The following is a 16,846-nucleotide window of genomic DNA, read 5'->3' on the forward strand; positions in this document are numbered from 1 at the left end:
ATCTCATTGGCTCATAAGTCTGAAATCTCTCCATCTATATCACATCTGGGGGAGATTAAGTATCTATCATCCTTCCTAGGGTAAAATTCTTCACTGTTTGTGTACTTATGAAACTAAAAAAGAAGTTCTCTGTTCCCAAAATAAAATGGTGGTTCAGGCATAGTATAATAGTTGTAGATATTTCCATTCCAAAGGGAGAAAAATGGAAAGAATAAAGAGGTCACTGCTTCCAAGCAACTTCTAAAGCCAGCTGGGAAAATTCATTAGGTTTCAAGGCCTGGGAGCATCCCTCCCTGGTTCAAGAGGCTGCCCTCTGGGCATGGGGCTCTGGTTGCTGTGTCTTGAGTCTGGGTCCAAGGCCCAAGGAGCTATTCTTCCTTTTCCTTGTTTGCAGCTAAGTAGTTTTCCTGCTTGTAGATTTTGAGAGTCTGATCATCTTCCTTTATTTTCATCCTTTCCCTGTCCCTTTTAGTACAAGTTAGCAGTGTTTCTGCTGGCTTACCATGTTTGGTAAGTCCCCCACGTATTTCACTGAGACTCGTGGCATCAGATGGGATGGTCCTCCACAGATCAGCCCTGGCTCATGCCACATCGCTTCCTGGCTTCTGTTGACTGAGTGGCTCCATGAAGTGGCTACCTTCAACGCTTCAGCACTAGCAAAAGATCATCTAGCCACAGCCTTGGCTTTGTCTCCAGAGTACAATTTCCTTACAGTGAATCTCTTAATATTAGCATTATTTGCACCCTGGATAGGCTGTGAATTTCTCAGATCACTAAGTACTGGTTCCCTTTTGCTTAACGTTTCTTTCCTTAATTTGTGTCTTTCCTCTCACATTTTACAGAAGCAGTAAGAAGAAGCCAGGCTGCATCTTTGACACTTTGCTTGGAAACCTCTTCAGCTAACTGTTCAAGTCTATTACTTGCAAGTTCTGATTTCCACATCACTGGAGGACACAGCTCAGCTAGGCTCCCCGCCACTGCATAAGAAGGATCTCCTTTCCAAGTTCCAATAACACGTTCTGCATTTCCTTCTGAACTGTCACCAGCAGTGCCTTTAACATTCATATTTCTGCCAATATTCTATTTATGATAATATGTGTGTACTCAAAGATGATAACAGGCTTTCTCTACCATGCTCCTTACTTCCTCCTGAGACCTTACTGGCAGAGGCTTTAACATCCATATTTCTACCAACAGTCTGTTCAAGACAATCTTGGCTTTTCCTATCATGTGCCCCCAAATTCTACCAGTCTCTCCCCTTTTTCCCAATTCCAAAGTCACTTTCATGTTTTTAGGAGCAGTTAACCTTTGAACAACATGGGTTTTAACTGCACAGATCCACTTATATATATATTTTCACTAACTACATACTATGGTACTACATAATCTGAGGTTGTTTGAATCCATGATGCAAAACTATGGATATAAAGCCCAGATAGAGAGGGCTCTGTCATGTCCGACTCTTTGCAACCCCATGGACTGTAACCTGCCACACTCCTCTGTCCACGGGGAATCTCCAGGCAGGAATACTGGAGTGGGTTGCCATGCCCTCCTCCAGGGGATCTTCCCAACCCAGGGATTGAACCCAGGTCTCCCACATTGCAGGCAGGTTCTTTACCATCTGAGCCATCAGGTATAATAAAAATTATACCGAGGTGTTCGACTGCAGAGAGTTAGTGTCCCTAACCCCTCATTGTCAAGGGTCAACTATATTTGTTACAGTAGCTCTCTGCTTCCAGGTATTAAAATCTGTACCAGTTGGGGATCTGCCAGAGAAAAAGAACCAGTTAAAAAATTATACAAATACATATATATACATGCACACAGATATAAAATATGTGTGTGTATGTATGTAGGGGGTGGGTGGAGAGGGAGAGGGATCTCCCTGGGAAAGTCTGAAATCCACATGGTAGTCCATTAGGACAGGCAGGCTGGAACTCTCAGACATGAGCTGACACTGCAGGTCCCAGGTGGAATTTCTTCTTCAGGGAAGCCTCAGCACCGCTCTTTAAATTTTTTGACTGATTGAATCAGGACCATCCATATGGAGGGTAGTCTCCTTTACTTAAAAAAAAACTGATTATAGAAATTAATCACACATGTAAAACACTTTCACAGTAACACCTATATTAGCATTTGATTGAATAACTGGGAGCTATAGCTTAGCCAAATCGGCACATAAAATTGACCATCACACATTAATTGTAAAGAGACAATCCAAAATATTTGTTGTTGTTTAGTCACTAAGTCACGTCCAATTCTTTTGTAACCCCATGGACCATAGCCCACCAGGCTCCTCTGTCCATGGGCTTTTCCAGGCAAGAATCCTGGAGTGGGTGGCCATTTCCTTCTCCAGAGGATCTTCCTGACTCAGGGACTGAACCTGGGTCTCCTGCATTGGCAGGCAGATTCCTTACCACTGAACCAATGGGAAGCCCAGTGCAAAATATTTAGATAACCCCCAAATAGAAAATAATACAATGAAAAAGCTACCAGATCTACCAGCCAGAGATACCACTGCTAGCCTCTCAGTGACTATCCTCCCAGACTTTATTCTTTGCAAATCCAAATACACACACACTTTAAAATAAATCATCATAAAAATTCTGTTAATTTTTACAAGAGAAAATAACTACATATTTACCTTTTATTTTAGAAGTAATACATATTTACTATGCAACATTAAGATATAAAACGAAGTAAATATTATTGAGAGTCCCATCACTCAGAGATAAATCACCATGAACATTCAGGTATATTTTTAAAAAAATTTTCAGAGATATCTGGGCAGATATATATATATATATATATACATATATACAGTTATGTACATTTAATTTTAATAGACACATGCATTTTATTCTAAGGATGTACTAGAATTTATTCTTTTCCTGGTGTTTCTTGCATTATTCAGAACTCTCTCTCTTGCAAATGACCAAAGTCCAATTCAAACTAGCTTGTAAGAAGCAAAGGAAGTGGGACTTTCCTGGTCTGGTGGCTAAGATTCAGTGCTCCCAAGGTAGAGGGCCTGGGTACAATCCCTGGTGAAGGAACTAGTTCCCACATGCTGCAACAAAGAATGAAGATCTCGTGAGCCACGGCTAGAACCTGAAGAAGCCAAATAAATATATAAAAATAAATATTACAAAAAAGAAGCAAAGGAATGTACTGGTGTAGCTGAGAGGTTAAGGCGCAGCTGGAATAAGGAGTCAAAGGATGCCTGACTTCTGTCTCCCCAGCTCTTGGTAGGCTCTCTCCATATGCTGTGCATGATGACTACCAGCTGCTCTAGACTCACTTTTTATAGGCTTAACAATCTGATGCAGAGACTGCTATTAGTTTACCTAGCATCCTAACAGAACCCTAATTTATTTTGGGGACTCATTTTACTCAGGTGAAAACTACATTTCTGAAAACTCTCTTGCAGGTAGGATTCAGTTCTGACCAAAAAATAAAAGTCATAAGATGGGGCTATAGGCAAAGCTTTTGAAAGGGTGTTGATCCAGTTGACATGTATTATTCACAATACACAAAAGATGGAAGAAACCCAAATGTCCCTTAATGAATGGATGGATAAACAAAATGTGGTCTACACCTCCAACAGAATATTATTCAGCCTTGTAAAGGAAGCAAATTCTGAAACATGCCATGACATGAATGAACTTTGAACATTATGCTAAATGATATAAGCCAGTCACAAAAGGACAAACACTGTATGATTCCACTTACACAAAGTGCTTAGAGTAATCAAATTCATCAAGATTCAAAGCAGAATGGTCGTTCCAGGGCCCGAGGGAAGGGGGGAAATGGAGAGTTACTGTTTAATGGGTAGAGTTTTAGTTTTGTAAGATGAAAAGAGTTCTGGAAATGGATGTTTGCTGTAACAGATATACTATTTTACATTCCCAATAGCATTGCCATGAACATTTAGTTAGGTTGTCCTTAATTTCTTTCAAAAATGTTTTACAATTATCCTTCAATTAAAAAAGTTTTTAAACGTAAAAAAATGTTTTGCAGCTTTCAGAATGTAAGTCTTGTGCTTCTATTAAGCTTATTCTTATTATTTCATTCTTTTTGATGCTATTATAAGTGGAGTTGCTTTTTAAATTTTATTTTAATATTTTCATTGTTAGTGTATAGAAATACAGTTGACTATTGTATATAGACCCTATGTCCTGCAACTTTGCTCAACTTATTACTTCTAGCAGTTTTTAGTGGATTCCTTAGGATTTTAGTTATAAGAACATGTCATCTGAAAATAAAGACAATTGTATTTCTTCCTTTTCAATCAAGACATATTTTATTTCTTTTTATTACCTAACTGCCCTGGCTAGAACCTCCAGCGCAATGTCTGTAAGAGCAGACATCCTTGTTTTATTCTTGATCTTGGGGGAAGACATTGTCTTTCACCATTAAATATGTTTATTAGCTATGTTTTTTGTTTGTTTGTTTTGGAGATGTACTTAAAGGGCTGAAGAAGTTCACTTCTGTGTTAGCGTAGTGGCTCCTCAAAGATGCTCACATCCCCGGAACTTGTGAATATGATAGGTTGTATGGCAAAGGGGAATTAAGTTAGCAGATGCGATTAATGTTTATTACTGATCAGCTGGCTTTAAAGTAGGGCCAGTTACTGGGATTATCCAGGTGGGCCCAATGTTATCACAAAGGAATGCAGGCAGTTTCTAGAAGTGGGAAATGGAAGGAACTGGATTCTTTCCTGGAGCCTCCAGATGGAGTACAGCTCTGCTGACCCCTTAAATTTTAACCCAAGTATCCCACAAGGCTTCCCAGGTGGCTCAGTGGGAAAGAATCTGCCTTCAATGTAGGAGACCTCAGTTCAATTCCTGGGTTGGGAAGATCCCCTGGAGAAGGGAAAGGCTACCCACTCCAGTATTCTGGCCTGGAGAATTCCATGGACTGTATAGTCCATAGCATCACAAAGAGTTGGAAATGACTGAGTGACTTTCACTTTCATCCCACAAGGCTTCCCAGGTGGCTCAGTAGTAAAGAATCAGCCTGCCAAGCAGGAGACCCAGGTTCCATCCCTGGCTTGGGAAGATCCCCTGGAGAAGGAAATGGCAACCTGCTCCAGTATTCTCACCTGGAGAATCCCATGGACAGAGGAGCCTGGTGGACTGCAGTCCTCAGGGTTGCAGAAGAGTCAGACACGACTGAGCACAAGCGTGAGCATCCCACAAGTGTCTGACTTGTGACTTCAGGACACTAAGACAATGAGCGTGCATTGTTTAAGCCAGAAACTTGTGGTAATTTGTTGCAGTAGCAATACAAAATGGACACACCTTCTGTTTCTACTTTGAGTATTCTTGGTGGCTCAGATGGTTAAGAATCTGCCTGTAATGCAGGAGAGGCCTGGGTTTGATTCTTGGATCAGGAAGATCCCCAGGAGAAGGAAATGGCAACCCACTCCAGTATTCTTGCCTGAAGAATCCCACGGACAGAGGAGCCTGGCGAGCTATAGTCCACGGGGGTCACGCAGAGTTAGACACAACAGAGGGACTGACACTTTCACATCACAAATAGTGGTTAGTTTTTTTTAAGAGCCTCACGCCTTGTGAATTCCAAGGAACAAAGAAAATCTTAAAATCATCCACCCAAAAAATAATACATTTGCTGCCATGAGAACTGAACTAGATTGGTGCTGGACTTTTCATCTGTGATACTAACTACTGAGAGATGACAAGGGTCACAGACTTCTGAGGGTGGAGGATTAGGCCTGAAGAGTCTGTGGGAAACCACTGGCTGTTCACGTGTAAGGACAGAGGGAAACATGCTCAGACATGGAAAGTTTTGGGAAGGATGCCACTCATGTATCCTGTCACAATTTTTCCTCAAAGAAAAATTTCATCCAAATGGAAAATAGGAATAAAGGGATCAAAGGATGAAGGAGTATGAGAAACTGGAATAAGAGTTAAATCTAAATGCTGATACTCTCATAAATTACAATGCAAACTTTCTTTAAAAAAGTTTCTTTAAGAAGAACATGTAATGTCCAAACAAAGTCAGTAGTACTCTGGAATTCTTAAACTTACAAAGTAGGAGGTGAGGAAAGAATTGATAGCTGCCAACAGTCATTTCTTACTGAGCAGGGAACTCTGAGAGAAACATAGGCTCAAATATTTTTATTACAAATTGTAAGGTAAAGGTAGCCACAGATAAATCAGAAATAGAATGTGTAGCTTTCAAATCCTAAAAGAAAAAAAGGAGAAGGAAACAAAACCATTTCGAGAGGTCAGCGTTGACAAAAAAGGAAGAAAGGAAACAAAACAAAAAATAATACATTAAGGAGGCCAATTACCATAAAACACATAAGAGGACTGAATTTTCCTATTAAAAGATAAAGATTGAGGTTGGGATCACTTTTAAAGGTGAAATGAGTTTTCAACTACATTCTAGAGCTCTGCCTAAAACAAAATGACATAACCAGTGTATGTATTCCAGGTCAAATATGTATTCCTGGACAAATGTATTCCAGGTCAAAATAAACAACAAAAATCTAGATCCCCAAAGTAAATTCAGACAAAGAAGAATTCACTGCAAAAAGAACAAGGCAACGTGAGAGCGGATACTATTGGTTAGATAACCTAACACCTACTGCCAACCCCTTCATCTTTTCCTCCCTTAAGGGAGGAAAGCTAAATATTCACTTCACCTTTCCAACACCCCCCATATATCTTTGGGTGACTATTTGAATAGGGTTGCCCGATTAAACAAATAAAAACACAGGATGCCGAGTTCAATTTGTATTTCAGATAAACCATGAATAATTTTTACTGTAAATATGTCTGAGCCAATATCTGGTACATTCTTAAGATAAAAAATAATTTGTTGCTTATCTGAAATTCAAATTGAGCTGGGAATCCTGTATTTTATTTGGCAAACCTATATGTAACTGCTTCCCTTGTGGCTCAGCTGGTAAAGAATCTGCCTGCACGTGTGACACCTGGGTTCAATCCCTGAGTTGGGAAGATTCCCTGGAGAAAGGAAAGGTTACCCACTCCAGTATTCTGGCCTGGAGAATTCCAGAGACTGTATAGTCATGGGTTGCAAAGAGGCGGACACAACTGATTGACTTTCACTTTCAGATGTTACTAGCCCTGGCCAATGAGACTTAAGTGTAAGTGGTTAAGTATAGTAATGCAACTCAAATTGATCTGCAGATTCAATGGAATCCCTATCAAATCCCAACTGCCCCTTTTCCCCCAGAAATTGACAAATTGATTCTAAAGACTTTGTATAGAAAACTAAGAGACCCAGAATTACAAAATAATTTTGAAAAAGAAGAATAAAGCTGGAGGACTCACAATTCCCAATTTCAAAACTCACTACAAAGCTATAGTAACCAAGAGTGTGATACTGGCATGAGGGCATAGTTCAATAAAACAGAATTGAGAATCCAGAAATAAATTATTACATTTATAGTCAGCTGATTTTCCAAAAGTGTTCAAGCAGTTGAATGGGGGAAAGACTCATCTCTTTAACAAATGGCAACAACTAGAGAGCCGTGTGTGAAACCTGAACTCCTGCTTTGTACCATATACACAAGTATCATGTCAAAATGAATAATAGACCTAAATAAAGAGCTGAAACTATAAAACTCATAGAAGAAAACAAAGGAGTTCATTTTTTATGATCTTGGGTTAAACAAAGTGTTCTTAGGTATGATAACAAAAGCACAAATGACCAAAATAAATAAATAAATAAACTGGACTTAAGCAAGCTTAAATTTTTGTACTTCAAAGGATGTTTTTAAGAAAATTAAAAGACAACACACCGAATGGGAGAAAATATTTGCAAATTATATATCTGAGAAGGGTCTAGGACCTAGAATATATAAAGAATTCTTACAACTCAACAAGACAAACAACCCAATCTAAAAAATAGGCAAAAAATTTGAATAAACATTTCTCCAAGGAAGATACATAAGTGGCCAATAAGCACATGAAAATATACTGAAAATCATTAGCCAACAAGGAAATGCAAATCAAAACCACAATGAGATGTCATTTCATACCCACCAAGATGGTTAAAATCAAAAGACAGGCAATAACAAGTGTTCATGAGGATGTAGAGAAGTTGAAATGCTCATCTATTGCTGGTGGGATTGTATCAGTAAAATTAAAAAGCAGTTTGGTAATTCTTCAAAATATTAAACACAGAGCTACCCTATGATACAGAAATTTCACTCCCAAGTATATGCCCATGAGAAATGAAAACATATATCCACACAAAAACTTGTACACAAATGTTCACAGCAGCATTATTCATAAAATCCCCAAAGTGGAAACAATCCAGATTCTTAGCAATAGATTAATAAAATGTGGTATGTCGATACAATGGAATATTATTCAGCCATAAAACGAAATGAAATACTGAAACATGCGACATGGATGGACCTTGAAAACATGCTATGTGAAAGAAGCCAGTCACAGAAGACCAAAATTGTATGATTCCATTTATATAAAATGTCCAGAATAGGCATAATAGAAAGTAGATTAGTGGTTGTCTAAGTCTGGGGGGTGGGACAGTGTGAGGTAGAGAATGAGAAAAGACTTCTAACAAGTATGGCTTACCATTTTGAGGTTATGAAGATGTTCTGTAATTAACAGTTGCCTAACAGTATTCTTGCCTGGGAAATCCCATGGACAGAGGAGCCTGGTGGGATACAGTCCACTTCAGTTCAGTTCAGTCGCTCAGTCGTGTCTGACTCTTTGCAACCCCACGGACTGCAGCACGCCAGGCCTCCCTGTCCATCACCAACTCCTGGAGTTTACTTAAACCCATGTCCATTGAGTCGGTGATGCCATCCAGCCCTCTCATCCTCTGTCATCCGCTTCTCCTCCATGGAGTCACAAGAGTCGGACACAACATAAACAGTGAATGTACTAAAAACCATTGAATTGTACACTTTAAATGAGTGATTGTAAGCTGTGCTTTATATCACAACAAGGCCCACCGCAAAAATAGAGCCAGCCTCTTATTTGGTGTCTTTTTAAAAACTTTTTGGCTGTGCCAAAAATTTTTGGCATATAGGATCTTAGATCCCCCATCAGGGATTGAACTGCACCCCCCCCCCCCCCCCCCCCCCCCCCCCCCCGTGGAAGCAGGGAGTCTTAACCACTGGACCACCAGGGAAGTCCCTGATGTCCTTTTTGATCTGAAGATGATCATCTATTATTTGTTTGATAATTTCATCTGCACTTGTTCGTTTATCCACTTGTGGAACTTCTGTTTCACATAGTATATTTTCAACATCCATCCTCTATTCAAGACCACAACATGATACAACTCAGACGCCATCCCTCACAGTAGTGAAAGGTGAAAGCTCGCCTTCCATCCAACCCTGCCGGCACCCCACTCTCCCACCCCATTCCTGCCATCCCAACAGAGTTTTGCAACATTATGGCCCTTTCTGTGCCCCTTACTGTTTGAGGGTTCTCAGAATTTCCCTCTCTTAAGGGTTCTGGGAGAATCCCTTAAGCCTGTCTTTTGACTGAGTGGTTCCAAAATCTGTTAGGGCATTAAAATGACCTCCAGAAGCTTCTTAAAGATATGGATTCCCAGCCCCCAGCTGATGATTGTGATTCTACAAGTCTAGGGTAAGGTCCAGAGACTTTTTTTAAAATTAAAGTGCACTGGAAGATTGGTGAATTTAATTCAGCTAGCTGGACATTTAGAAACCACTTTCTATAACTAATTCCTCTGTAATATCCCCTCTGCCATTTACTGCTCTACTGAGCATTTAATTTTAACAATGTTTTTCATGTCTAAGAACTTTTCGTTGTTCTCAGATTGCTCCTTTTTTGTGACAGTTTTTTTCTATTTTAGCACTGCAATGTCCTCTCAAGTCTCACTGAGAATACTAATTACAGTGTTGTTTTTTAAAATTTTCTCTTTTCTGTATTAATTTCTGTGCATGCCCAGAGTACTCACATTTTAAGAGACTTTTCCTCTGCCTTGGCTGCTAGTGTCAGGACTGTGAATGCTTCGTGTGGCCGGCAGCCTGTTTACAACTCAGCAGGAAGAAGACTCGAGTTAAAGTGAAGATGATGCGATTTGATCTGTGCTCAGTCGTGTCCGACTCTTCGCGACCCCATGGACTGACTGTAGCCCACCAGACTTCCCTGTCCATGGAATTTTCCAGACAAGAATACTGGAGTGGGTTGTCATTTCCTTCTCCAAGGGATCTTCCCCACCCAGGGATCAAACCATCGTCTCTTGTGTCTCCTGCAATGGCAGGCAGATTCTTTACCACTGCACCACCTGGAAAGCCATGTCCCCAGCATTGCTGGAAATTTCCATCAACAAACACACAACAAGTACTCATCTGGCATCTTCTTCAGCAGTGGTCCTCCATCTTGACTTCATGTCAGAATCACCTGGAGGGGTTTGATGAATCCTGATACCTGGGCTGTACCCAGAGTAATGAAACAAACCAGAACTCTCCTAAGCTGGGTTCGAGATATCAGTCTAGTCTAAAAGCTGCCCAGGTGATTCTAATGTGTAATTAAGGTTGCAAACTGTTACTATAATTGAAATCAACATGTTTCAAAACTTCCTGGGATGTGAATCACATAGGGATCTTAGTAAAAGGCAAATTCTGATTCATGAAGTATGGCATGGTACTTCAGATTCTGCATTTCTAACAAGCTTCCAAGCTAATGCTACTGGCTTCTAGGAACCATATTCTGAATATTAAGGGTCTAAGGCAGGGAGTCACACAGTGTGATGTCTAGACCAGCAGCAGCAGGATCACTGGGAACTTGCTAGAAATTCAGGTTCTCTATGAATTTCTCCTGAATCAGAAACTCCAGGGTGCGGGGGGGGGGGGGGCGGTACCCAGCATCTGTGTTTTAACAACCCCTCCTGGTTAATCTGATGCTTGCTCAAGTTTGAAAACCTATAGCAGTGGTCCCCAACCTTTTTGGCACAGGGGACTTGTTCTGTGGAAGACAGTTTTCAACAGACAGGAGTTGGGGGGAACGGTCTGGGAATGATTCAAGTGATTACATTTATTGTGTACTTTATTTCTATTATGCACATTATTTCTATTGGGCTTCCCTGGTGGCTCAGATGGTAAAGAATCTGCCTGCAATGCAAGAGACCTGGGTTGGATCCCTGGATCAGGAAGGTCCCTTGGAACAGGAACTGGCTACCCACTCTAGTATTCTTGCCTGGAGAATTCCATGGTCAGAGGAGCCTGGCGGGCTACAGTCCATGGGGGTTGCAAAGAGCAGGACATGACTGAGCGACTAACATTTTCACTTTGTTTCTATTATTATGTCAGCTCCACCTCAGATCATCAGGTATTAGATCCCAGAGACTGGGGATACCTGACCTATAATATCCTTCATGCATGAACCTCTGACCAACTTAGAATCACCTGGCTTTGTAACATGGAGATTCGAGGACACCACCCCAGCCCACCTAATCAGGTTCTCAGAGGGCGAAGCCTAAATTCTGTGTTTCACAAGTTCCCAGGTGAGGCTAATGCATATTAACTTTAAGAACTACCATGCCTCATCCTTGCTAGGCTTCTGAAGATATTTCAATGTCCCAACACTGAAGCAGTTTGGGCTATTTTAATGCTCCAGGCTATTTCTACCCAGTTAATTACCTGTGTAGAAGCTTGACATGATTAATTCAGGTGGATACCATCTTGGAAGTCCCACGGAACCCTATAATTATGTGTGAAATACACGTTTAATTTAAACACAGGGGCAAAGATTACGCTGATGATGCTCAGGGGCCTAAGGGTGTGAAGAGCAGATTTTGAACAGAGCATGGGAGCTATTCCTTCCTAAGCTTATGCCATACCATCTGGTGCTGGTAGAATTCTCAAGATTTGGGCTCCCCGATTCCCAAGTCAGTCTTTACAGCATCCAATTAAGTCTTAATGCCACTAGTGGGCTTAAGCTCAGGAAAAAGACAGCCGAGTCCCACAGATAACTAAATCTCTCCCAGCAGAGATCTAAATGTAATTATTTGGATAACTTGACCACAAAATATGTCAAATGTAATTTTGTTTTCCCAAAATGTATTTTAGGGGCCTGAGTAGTCCACATCTTCTTGGTCTATTGTTTTGGCTCTGGCCAAAACTTGGTCACTGTTGTTTTTGCAAAGAATACATTTTGGTGTGCTATCCTCTGATGTGTTAAACAAATGGAGAGATTTGGGTTCAGAAATTCTTTTTTTCCTCTGTACCGGCCAAGAATTTCAAATGATTTGGCTTTGGTTTCAATGTTTCTTTGGAGAAGTTGATTTTTCTTTTTTTCTTTTTTTTTTGGTAATGCCTTAGGCCAGAAAAAAAAAAAAAATCCAAAGTGCCAAAGGAACTGCCAAAGCAACTCCATAACTGCCACCCCACCCCTGGGCAGAAAAAGTAAAATCCAAATAACAAAAAAGAGCTCAACAAGCCGTCCCCTAACTGATCACAGCTCTCCGGGGAGAGTTTCCTACCACAGCCTTCTCTCAACCCCGGGTCCTGGTTGAGGCTGGAAAGGGGCCAGCCCTCGGCACCTCCTTGCTTTTGATTGCTGTTTATCCCCCAAAACATGATTGTCTATAATTATGTATAATCTCTCCCCTGTTTACTCTTTTCCACCAAACCTTGAATGCAGTTCAATCTCTCTGCTCTGCCCAGGCCCAGCGAAGAAATATTTCCTGTATTTTCAACCTTTTTTTTTTAAAAAAAGAAATAAAGGTATTAGGTCTTCCTTTTCCTTTGTCCCTTTCATCTCCAAAACCTGACATTCTGGCCATATCTGAATTGATTCCTAAAACATCAGTCGAGTGCCAAGCACAGTGCTAAGTGCCTTGAAGGAGTTAGAAGTGAAACCATTGTGGACGTGGCTCCCAGGGATTTATCAGAATTGGTTTCTTTTGTATGAAGTATGTGATAACAGAGAGAGAGCACATAATTGAGATAATAATGGGATGAAATAAATTACTCATCTTTTCTTAATCGACAACATATCACTTGTCAATATTTTCCCCCTTTCGGTCACTTGCTGGTTTAATTCTTGACCCCAAATTAATCATGAATAGCTGAGTTTATTAGTGGAATGGGCCTAGGCATATCCTATTTGGTTTATTCCATTTCAGGCCTTCTCTACTGCCCTGTTATAAAGAAAGTGAAATAGTGTTCTCTACATACAAAGCAGATCCCTAAGACCAGCACAGGCAAGTGGATGAATATGAATCATACTTGCAGTCTGCGCGGGTATATAGGACCCCATGCTCAGACAGACCTTGTACTCATTTTTTTGTGTGTGGGGGGAGTTGTTTTTGTTTTTTTTTTTAATTGCATTGGAGTATAGTTTCTTTACAATGTGGTGTTATTTTCCACTGTGAAGTGAATCAGCCATATGTAGACATATATCCCCTCTTTTTTGGATTTCCCTCCCATTTAGGCTACTGCAGAGCACCGAGTAGGGTTCCTTGTGCCCCACAGTAGGTCCTCATCAGTTACCTATTTTACACATAGTAGCGTGTATAATGCTCTGCTGTCACCTCTGTGACATTCTTAATACTTTGGGGCAGAAATTTTTATTTTTGCATTGTGTCCCACAAACGAGATGTCTTTCCCTACAGATACCCCAGAACTCATCTCCGAAGGCCTGCTCTTCCAACTTTGAGAAAAACCGAACGGAAATTCATCCAGAATCTGATGGCACAGAGGGAGTGAGGAAAGAGAAAAGTTTGTGTGTGTTCATGTGCTAATGACTTCTGTGGCACTCTTCCAGCCCGTGTTTAGATTTCTTTAACATGCCTATTCATCTTGTCAAGTTTCAGCCTAGCTCTTCTGAAATAGAACTGCTCCCAGAAATATCTTGGCAATAGGCTGTCTGGGTCCTGCCACCTTTCCTGGGCTTCCTGCTCACAGAGGGTGCTGTTAAGGGGACATCTGTCTCCTATTGAAGGAAGCTGCTAATTCCCAGGATTGAGCTGGGAGGACAGACTGAGTGTAAATAACACTTCCAGGGGTGGGGGAAACTGGGGAGTGGTGGAGGGTGTTTGATAAACCATGTCTAAAGGGAAAGGGGAGAAAGCAATGGCACCCCACTCCAGTACTCTTGCCTGGAAAATCCCATGGACGGAGGGGCCTGGTAGGCTACAGTCCATGGGGTCTCTAAGAGTCGGACACGACTGAGCGACTTCACTTTCACTTTTCACTCTCATGCACTGGAGAAGGAAATGGCAACCCACTCCAGTATTCTTGCCTGGAGAATCCCAGGGATGGGAGCCTGGTGGGCTGCCGTCTATGGGGTCGCACAGAGTTGGACAAGACCAGAGCGACTTAGCAGCACAGCAAAGGGGAAGGAGGCGGAGCCTATTGGCTAAATCGCCAGAGAATTACATCAAGGGAAACCAGGGTCTGCTCCCGAAAGCCTTAATGTATAGGTTCCAAAAGGAGAGAAGGGAAGGTTATTTCCCAAGCTGTGATGAGGTTCAACCCCATCTCTTGAAAGGGCTGTGGGAGAGGAAGAGGCCCCCAGGGCTGTCTACAAGGCCAAACGGTAAATGAGAAAAGTGCAGTTGTCTTATAAGGTTTGCTTTGTATTTGAAGAGGCAAATATTGGCAAAGGAATCTATTTCTTAAAAAAAAAAAAAAAAGCAAAATCTTGAAAGCCAAAACTTTAGAAAGATTGGAAGAAAATACAACAGAATGTGACAGCAGTTGATTTTTGGATGGTAGGATGGTGACTGAGAGTCCCCCCACCCCCCGACTTTTTTAAATTTTGGCTTTTTCAAAAATGATATGGAGACAACCTTATCATTTTCATATTATAAAAAAGTAAGTTTATTTAACAACTATTTGAAAATGAAAGTGTTAGAATTTTTAAACCGTGACATAGACCCACATTTAAGCAAGCCTGGTTCATCTGCTGAAGTGGAGAGCTTTCCTCCTGTCAGTTTCCAGCACGAAGCCTTAATGAAGAAGGTAGAAAATCATTGACTTACACGTCTCACTTCAATATTTTTAAATCTTTGGGGATATTTGTATGCAAATGGGAACGTGAGCTCATGGCTGGCAGAATTCATTTGTACCTGCTGAACATTCCCACCTGAATCTCTAAGTCATCCCTCTGCAGTTTCCAGAGTGGAGAGTATCCAAGTCGTACAAAGCTGGCTGGGGTCAGGGGCTGTTGAGGGGCACAGCTGTCCTACAGAGAAACTGGGTGTTCATTTGTCCACAGGTGAAAATGGCACGAGGACTATTGCTGTAAATTACCTGGCAAGTGTAAATATCGATGTTTGCAAGAAAGTCTTTCAACCTTTTTTTTTTTTTCCAAGAAGTTTTGGTGGCTCTTTCAAGTACCAATTATAAATTTCCAAACCCCAGACATTTGGGTGCCAGTCTGAAACAGGGACTGTTCAAGCTAAGACTTGTAGTAAATTGCAACAGTTTGGAAAGTGGGCGGTTTGTTTCCCAGAGTTCAGGCAGGGACTGTAGCTGCCAGTGACATCTCTTCAGGATGCTTCTACCCAGCACTTTTAGCTATTTCAAGATGGGAAATAGTTTTCATAGGCTCCCGAAAGGGCTGGCTGGAGGAGTGACCGGCAGGAGACAGAACTCCCTGGCCTGCGGGCTCTAGGCTCATCAATAAAAAAGTAACTGCTTAATGCAGCTTCCAGCTATGAGAGGAATATAAATGAACACTGTGTTCTTCCAAAGGCTTCTAATCTGAGGCGCCCGGGGATGATACATATGTATGCGTTAAATTTATCTATAAAGAGTCAGGACTTGTGGATATCCCTTTATGGCTTACAAGTCAAAATGTGTGCAGTTGTGGAAGTTAAGTTCACAGAATATGGCCTTGTTTCAGACAAAAGTTCACCGGGCTGTCACTGAAAAATCCAGTGAGGGAAAAAAAAAAAAAAGAAAAAAGGCCCACAACCCCTCAGGATGGCAGCATATTAACTTGGGTAAACCCCAGCTTGTGGCGTGTCTTACACATGTATATACATGTATGTTTATACCTCAGCCAGATGAATAGCACCACAAAACTTCTATTTAAATGATTAAGTGTATTTGAGATTTTATTGATTCTAGAAGAGGTGGCACATGAAAGGAGAGCTAGGCAGGCAGAAAGCAGTATGTATATTGCAGTATATGGGGTTGTGATACTTTTATAAGTGGCTGGGAAGTCCTGGGCCTGGAGAGAAATGCTGGAATTAGCGGCCACCATCTGTGGACCCTGGAGAAGGAAATGGCCACCCACTTCAATATTCTTGCCTGGAGAATTCCATGGATAGAGGAACCTGGCCGGCTATAGTCCATGGGGTCGCAAAGAGTCAGACACAATTGAGCAACTAACACATCTGTGGACCAGATCCAGTATGGCGGTTGACTTCTCTGAATGTAGAGATTTCAAAGGTCTAAAAGCAAATATATGGCCATACACTCTGGAACGTCAAGCATTGGTACCAAGACCCACAATCCTGTAAAGAGATGAAGTCAGAAATCTCTTCTACCTCAAAGGACTTCCCTGGTGATCTGGTGGTTAAGAATCCACCTGCCAATGCAGGGGACGTGGGTTTGATCCCTGGTCCAGAAAGAGTCCACATGCCACGAGGTAACTAGGCCCCTGAGCCACAACTACTGAACCCCATGCATTTAGAGCTGGTGCTCCAGACAAGAGAAACCACCACAATGAGAAGCCTGCACTCTGAAACCAAGAGTAGCCCCCCTCCCCTGCTCGCCACAGCTAGAGAGCACCTGTGCCCAGCAATGAAGACCCAATACAGCCAAAAATTAAATAAATCAATAAAACTTTTGAAAAAAGATCTTCTACCTCAAGATAAAGCCTCTAAGTCAAAGAGA

The sequence above is a fragment of the Cervus canadensis genome, chromosome 6 (genome assembly GCF_019320065.1).
Source record: "Cervus canadensis isolate Bull #8, Minnesota chromosome 6, ASM1932006v1, whole genome shotgun sequence".
NCBI classification, from domain to species: Eukaryota; Metazoa; Chordata; class Mammalia; order Artiodactyla; family Cervidae; genus Cervus; species Cervus canadensis.